General features: G+C 44.8%; 1 long non-coding RNA gene across 1 annotated transcript in view; it reads right to left on the reverse strand.

Moving 5' to 3' along the window:
* The window catches only part of LOC109321938, a 21,653-nt gene extending 20,470 nt beyond the window's left edge, over positions 1–1,183 (reverse strand). Inside the window, exon 1 of the long non-coding RNA XR_002104235.1 lies at positions 1,058–1,183. This is a non-coding gene — a long non-coding RNA (uncharacterized LOC109321938). The remainder of the gene's footprint in view (positions 1–1,057) is intronic.
* Between the last annotated feature and the right edge of the window lie 6,460 nt (positions 1,184–7,643).

The raw sequence follows: 7,643 nt of genomic DNA on the forward strand, positions 1-7,643 counted from the left end.
TCCCTGTTCCCCCGAGCACTACCAGGAGTGACTAGAAATAACGGTCACAAGCTGGCAGAGGGTAGATTTAGGCTAGATATCAGGAGGCACTACTACACTGTCAGGGCAGCTAGGGTCTGGAACCAACTTCCAAGCAAAGTGGTGCTGGCTTCTACCCTGGGGGTCTTTAAGAGGAGGCTAGATGTACACCTTGCTGGGGTTGTTTGACCCCAGTACTCTTTCCTGCCATGGCAGGGGGTTGGTCTCGATGATCTGCTCAGGTCCCTTCTGACCCTCGAAACTATGAAACTATGAAACTATAAGCACCAGCAACCCACCCTTGCCCTGCACACAGATCCAGGCAACACATGCCCCCCCATACCTCCCCCAGGGGTGCACAAAGCAGCAGCCTGCATCTGCGCACATTCACCAGCAACATGATTGGCTACATCAGGCAAAAAAGCTGACCGCTGAGAATGTCAATTTTTCTTTTATCAGTGCCAATATGATAGGGACTGGTGTATCAGTGCACCTCTACTGGTGATGTTTATTGCACAGTAACTCATTACTACTGTGCAGTAACATCACTCATGGTTCTTGACCCACAACAGCACTGCACACCAATAATGAGCTACTGTGCATTAAGCATCTTGTGCAGATGTGGCCACAGATCACTTCACCACTGGGCCAGATAAGTGACATTGTAACATCTGAGGTTCATTCACCGGCTCCTTTACCAATGTTACATACATCGTCATCGCCACTACAATGCCCCTCTGCTGTTTACACTGGACAGGGGAAGCAATCCCTACATGTGAAAACAAATGGACACCGATTTGCCGTCAGTACCAGAAAGGCACACAAGCCTGTAGCAGAACTGTTTTACCTCCCAGGCCATTCCATTTCTGATCTCAGAATGGCTGTTCTTAGACAACAACACTTTAAAAATGAACTTGAATAGGAAGTTGCAGAAGAAGAAATCATCCATAGACTGGACTGTGTTAAATCTAGTCTAAATTGAGATGGTGGCTTCTTACCCCATTACCTGGATTAGTTTTTATAACTGTAGCAGGCTTACCTTTCAGAGCTTGGGTTGAGTCCCAGGCTTAAGATTCTGCTGTTTCAATTGGAGGAGTCCATCTACCAGTCAGGGGGCAGCAAGAGAAATGAAGTCGTGCCCCTTTCCTGAGGGGTGGGGGAGAGGAGCTCCCTTGGACCTGATTGAAGAATTCAATGTTCTCAGGTCTGGAAGACTTCAGGGCGGAGCCCTGGAGTATATAAAAGGAGCTGCATGCCTAGCACGAGGAAGATGCATTGGGGATGGAGAAGAGAGAAATGCTGCTCAGCAGAGCAAAGCAGTAACCCAGGAAGAGCCCCTGAAAACTTCTATCTGTGTGGAGCTGCAGATGGTTCCAGCGGTCAGGCTCTTGGTGTGCAGCACAGCGCATGGCATCTGAACCCTGGGAGCTACGTGAGGTGGCTCAGGTCTGCACCCTTTGGCGTGTGGCCAGAGACATGGTGCACAGACCAGTGCGTGGATCTTTGGAGCCATTTGGGTGGCTCAGGTCCCCAATCTCCATACGAGGCTGGGAGCTCAGTCCAGGAGGCACTGCCTGGAGGATGGGGAACCCGGGGAGCCGCTTGAGGTGGCTCGGGTTTACAGCTGCTGGCACAAGGCAGCAGCTCAGTGCAGATGACGGTATACAGAAGGTCCAGGAGCGGATTGAGCCCCAGTGCCACAGAAGGTTGTCTGGGCCTCCAGCCCCTAGCACAAGGCAAAGCGCCCACTACACAGACCGGTGCATGTGGCCCTAAGTCAGGCCAGCGGCAGCAGAGTCAGGCAGCAGGAAGGCCCAGCAGAGAAAAGAGCTTGACCTGGAGAACAGGAGGCACCCCTCCAGGTCTGTGGAGTAGTAAGTTACCCTAGAGAGAGGGTTCCCACAGGGGAGGGACCCCCCCAAGGTTGTGAAGGGGCACCATGTGGGCTGCTCCTGGGTGATAGCGGGGGGGGAGGGGACTTAGAGGTCTCTGTGGTCTCCCTCTCCTTTTCTTTCCCCTACTTCCTTTCCTGTAGTGGTACCTTGGGAGTGGGGCCCCTGCCCTGGCGGGCACCTAGGTAGTCAAAGGATTGCTGGATATATTTGTAGACTGTGCCTTATAGTTTATGTGACTAAGTTAAAGTAATAGTTTGTATATTAACGGAGTTATAAGGTTGCCCGATCAATATCCTTTGTTCTGGGTTGTTCTATTGTTCATCGGTATTTTTTAATAATAAGTGGGGGGGTGTAATATGCCCCCCCCTTACCAGAGTGTGACTGCTATCAGCTGTCTAATTACCTGCAGTCATCTAATTACCTGTTACCCACCAGGGTGGGGCTGTCTGCATATAAGGGTGGTCTGCTCAGTAGTCACAGACCACTCAATAGGTTACTTGTGTTTTTCTGTACTTCTTGCTAGGGTCTGTTGCTAGTTCTGCCCCTGAGCAGAAAAGTAGTTAGCCTGAAGTCATGAAGTAGGCAGGATAGTTATGCACCTTGTAAACTGACTAAATATATAGAGAGCACAAGCTTTATAAGCTGCCCTTACCTGAACCCCTGCTTCCTGATCAACTGGCTCCTGGTCCCACAGGCTCAACAAGATTCCAGTTTGGTGCTCTACTTCCTGACCTACTTGTTTGTGACTCTAGTTCACATATTTGCCTTATTACCTTGCCAGCTCATGACCTCGGTATCAAAACCTGACCACCCATGTCCTACTTCCCTGACAGCTTGAAGTGTTAGGAGCAAATTGGGAGTCTAGCTGAAGCAATCTGGTCAGGGCCTTCCTCCTCAGCAGCAGCTGCTTCAGCTGGGATAGGCTGTAGAGCCTCAGAATTGCACAATGTGTCAGATGTGACATCAAGCCCTTTTGAACTTCCCTGAAGTAGTACTATGGAGCTTGAGTAAGGTATAATGAAGGGAGGAGGCACTGGCTCCTGACTGCATCAGCCACTCACAGCTGTGGGAGGAGTGAATCGGGACAATTGCCAAAAAACTTTAACCCTTCCTACTGTTAATTTATTATCCAAGTTTTTAAACTTGGTAACACTGCTTTACTTTTTTATTAATAAGTCCTTTTTGGCTAACCCCTTGGACTCTATGCTTATACCCAAAAGGTATCATTTAGTTTTGTCAGGTTTCTGGGTGGGTGCTTGAGTGTTATGTTATTAGTGTGGAACTCCTAGAAAGTAAACCTGGCCCTTTCTTCTGATAAATAGTGCCTGGCAGGACCAACATTTAACATGTTTACATTGTCCTCCAAGATATAAGGGTAGCAACTTTTAAAAGAATGTAATTGTCTTTAAAGAAGGAAGCATAGGGGACTCTAATATTATTTATATAGCCTCCTGCCCTTCAGGGAAAAAAAACAACCCTAAATATTAAGAAACCAGATAAAGTCAAGACACAGTGATGAAAAATGTAGAGCCCAAAGCAATAGATTCAGATTGGTTTGTTTGTTTGGGTTTTTTAATGATCAATAACAGATGCAATAAAAGGCATCAAGAGATGGTGACCACCTCATTGGCTGAGATCACCAAACTATTTGAATATATCAAATAAGCAACATCCTTTAAATCATGGAATGATGCTCCATTTTCTGGTTCTGCTTCTGTGAATAACAGCAGAAATAATGAGGAAGACATCAGCAAGGGTAATATACAGAGGAGCAGAGATCATTTGGGAATGTTGGGATGAGAAGTTGTTACAAATATCACCCTGAAAGTTACAGTTGATAACGCTTTGTGGTCTTTACTGTAAGTAAATGAGTTGCAGGAAGGAAGTGGAATAATCCTAGGTAACAGAGGGGTAACTTATGAGACAAAACTGCCTACCCTATTTCTAGCTTGATACACATAGTGAATTTAGGACTTGAAATGTTACAACTTGCACTCCAAGAGATAAGTATGTGGCCAAAAGAAGAGCTTGTATTCCAAATGTGTGATTTGGCATGTGATCTGGCATGATTATGATTAACAGCAGAAGTTTAGTACTCTTTTGACTTGTGTAAGATCATAGTATTGCAGAAGAATGTGCAACCTGAAAATAGGAATAGACCCAGAACACTGACAGGAGAAACAGGCTTTTGTTACACACTGCAGCTTACAGAGGCACTTATCTTAATGCCCTCTTTCCTAAGCTGCCTCTGTTTTAAGCCTCTGGAAGTGTGTTTCAAGGCAAGAATCTTGTAGGGAGGCTACGTAACGGACGATATCAGTCATCCCAGGTTAGAAAAAATGATTAATGACTTTAAGCAAACTATTAGTGCTATTTTCACCTAGTCAATCTGAAAAACTTTCTAAGATCACTGACCGCAATAGTGTCTCCTGTTTAAAATTTCAGATGTTGGTGGGTGTGGAGCTATTACATCAGTCATGTAAAATGTACAGAGACTTCTTTCAAGCAATTTGTCTTTCAAAACAAAAGTGAAATCCAGAATTACATATCTGTTTAAAAACAGTGTGCAGAGAGTGATTTCCAAGCCAAAGTCTGTCCCAGAGCTTTGTTATACTCTTGGATAAATGAACAACCCCTTCCCTAGCTGGCAATGGTGGCAATTTTCAGAAACTTAGGAGTTTAAAGAAATGATCTGACCTGCAAAAGCACTGAATGGTCAACAGCTTGCACTGGGGCCTGCGCAGGGAAGGTGTTCAGTGTTTCTGAAAATTGGACCATTTAGGTGATGAAATATGAACTTAATAACCTAACTTTAGGCTCCATTGGATAAAATGGCAAAATTATTTGTTCAAAAGGGATCCAAAAGGATTTGGATAACTGGAGATATAGGTAGGTGCCTAGTGAGAATTGAAAGGCTCTTTAGCAGGCTAGGTGCCTACCTGCCATTCGCCTCAATGGTCACTACCACCAGGTACCTACCTGTATTCTTGGGCACCTAAATACCTTGGCAAATCTGACTATGGATTCCGTTTTCAAAAACAGCTTACACAATTGGGGTTACAACAGCAAAGATACCTAGGTATTACCATACCTAGCACCCTGCTGTCTATAAGTACCTCAGCCAAGACTTAGGCTCCAGGCCCCCATATGATGCATGAGGAGAATATGATGCTTACAGAAGGAATCATTAGCAACCAGCTGTGCAGGGACTCACTTATGGTGGCCAGGAGTGAAATACCTAGGATTGTGGTGCCTAAATGGTGGACTTCATTGCTTAAAAGGGGAGATGGGCTCCTATGTACCTGTGAGGATCTGGCCTTTAGGAATACAACCTTACTTCTAAAAAGATTTAGGTTCCTCAAATGCCTATTTTCCCAAATTTGAAAACAGGACTTTGGCTCCTGAGTCACTTACTTGCTTTAAAAATGATACTTATTTTTTAATATCTTGACAGGTACAATATCTAAACCATGAAAACTTCAGTTTAAAAATCTAAAGAAAACTGGATTTTTTTTTATATCTACAGAGTGATATTTAAAATAAAGCCTTGTTTACGTTATAAAGGAAAAATATTTTCTATTAGTCTGCAATCATGAAAATAATTAAGTAGCAGTCCTGTAGTTGAAGCATTCTGTGCATGCACACTAGCAGAGAAGCATTTCACGTGTGCTAAGCGTTCTCCAGCAGTGCATGCTATTACATGCTGGAAGCCATATGGCCTACAGGGTATTTCAAGCACTTAATGCAGAGAACTGGGTTACCTTGCTCTCTCTGCTGCCGATTCCCTGGGTGAGTGAAGATAAGAGTGTTTATCCACCTTTCCCAGCTCCTTAACTGAAATGTCATAAATAAGTGCCAAGTAGCAGTATTTAAGACTACATTTCCTTATCTTTTAATTATGGTAAGTATATTAGAGTGTTGGGGGGGGTTTCCTAATCTGGCCTTTTATGACCAGTCACTTCATATGTGATAGAAGACACCAGAGGGGTTTTAAAATTCCTTATAAAAACTTTTGATGTTCACTTCAGTTTGAAGGGAAACTAATTTAAATTTGTGACAAGAGCTGAGGCCACCAATTAATGTTGCTTGTAATACCTCCCGTTGTCATTCGGATGCTACCCCACCTCTCATGGGAGAGTATCAATGTACTTTACATTACCAGTGTACATTGCAGCAAAATCTATGGGTATGTCTACACCACTAGTCAGAGGTTTCAGTGAGGGCTCCTGTAGCACAAATATAACTTTAATCCAAATAGCAATGCGAAAGGGCCATCTTACACTGACATTTCCAGTTGTACCTGGTAGCACTGCTAATAGCCTGTGCCTGAGGGCAGGCTGGGCTCTATCCTGTCTCCCTCCATTGTGTGAATAGTCTGACCCATGCTAGGGTAAAGAGAGATGTGGGGCTGTCAAATGTGCGGTTCCTTCTTCCTAACTGTCAGCCCATATACTGCTCAAAAGCTGTCTGGTCTGTTTAACCCCTATTTGCCAGCAAGCCTACCATTTCCATGAGGTCAATCCCATGGTTTGCACTCTTCTAGGTCCTAGACACCTCACTGAAAGATGCCTATTCCACATGGCAGAAGACCAGAGCTGCATCCATGAGTTTAGGAAGAACTCCCCCAAAAAAACAAAAAGTGAAATGTGAAACCTACACATGCCCCTGGGAGTCAGCTGCACTGCCAGAGCCAGATGAAGAAGCTAAAACAGTTATATAATCAAGCCAAAGACAACAGTAGAACAATTGCCAGCAAACTGCCTCTGCTTCCAAGAACTGGATACAGTTCTCATGACCACACTCCACAACTAAGCCTGATGGCTCATGTGATGCCATTTTTCAGCCAACAGCTGTCATGAAGAGGCTACAGGAGGCTGTCCCAGAAGACTGGGACCCATCGGTCACCAATCGAGAATCAGTCTCAGAACTGACCCTCGACCTGCACCTTAAGGGCTCCACCCCCACAGATGTCCTCAGGGACTCCCCATAGAAAATCTGGCTGCTTTTTCAATTTTTCTGATTGAGGGAAGCGGTCTCATTGGACAGTCCATGCTCCTGAGGATGAGGAAACTGTCTGCTTACAGGGTTAGAGCTCTAGGAGGGGGAGACAGTCATGTAGTCATATATATGGTTGGGTGGTCATACGTGAGCTCTGTGGCATGCTGGTCAGAGAGAAACCAGAGGCCACACAAGCCATTGCTTAGGCACTAATCCCTACACAAGCATAATATTTTTACAAGCACCTCTTCAGCTGAACTTCTCTGTCTAGTACCCATTCAACTTATAGAAAGGGTGTAGAAAAAGGTTGTGGGTCACTGACCCTCCCACATCTCCTTTTCTCCACAATAAATAGGGAGACCTAGAGGCAGGGCTCTGCAGTAGCAGGGGGAAGACTTCACCTTTGACACTGCACTTGTACATCACCACACTGGGCAGCTGAGAAGTTGAAGGGGGGAGTAAGAGGGAGAAAATATGGTAGACAGGTACTACTGTTGCTATTCTCTGTCTCTGTGGTTCTGTTGTTTCTCAGTTGGCACTTCACATTTTGGTTGTGATTCTGATCAAATTAATTCTAGAGTTTTTTGTTCCTCCATGTACGTAGTTAATATATTGCTTTTGGCTTTAATCTGTAAATAGCTAACTTATTTTCTCCATTTGAGCACTATAAATTCATAGAATCATAGAAGTCGGGTCGGAAGGGACCTTGTAGATCTTCAAGTCCGACCCCCC

This window comes from Crocodylus porosus, unplaced genomic scaffold (assembly GCF_001723895.1).
Source record: "Crocodylus porosus isolate Cpor-Errol unplaced genomic scaffold, CroPor_comp1, whole genome shotgun sequence".
Taxonomy (NCBI): Eukaryota; Metazoa; Chordata; order Crocodylia; family Crocodylidae; genus Crocodylus; species Crocodylus porosus.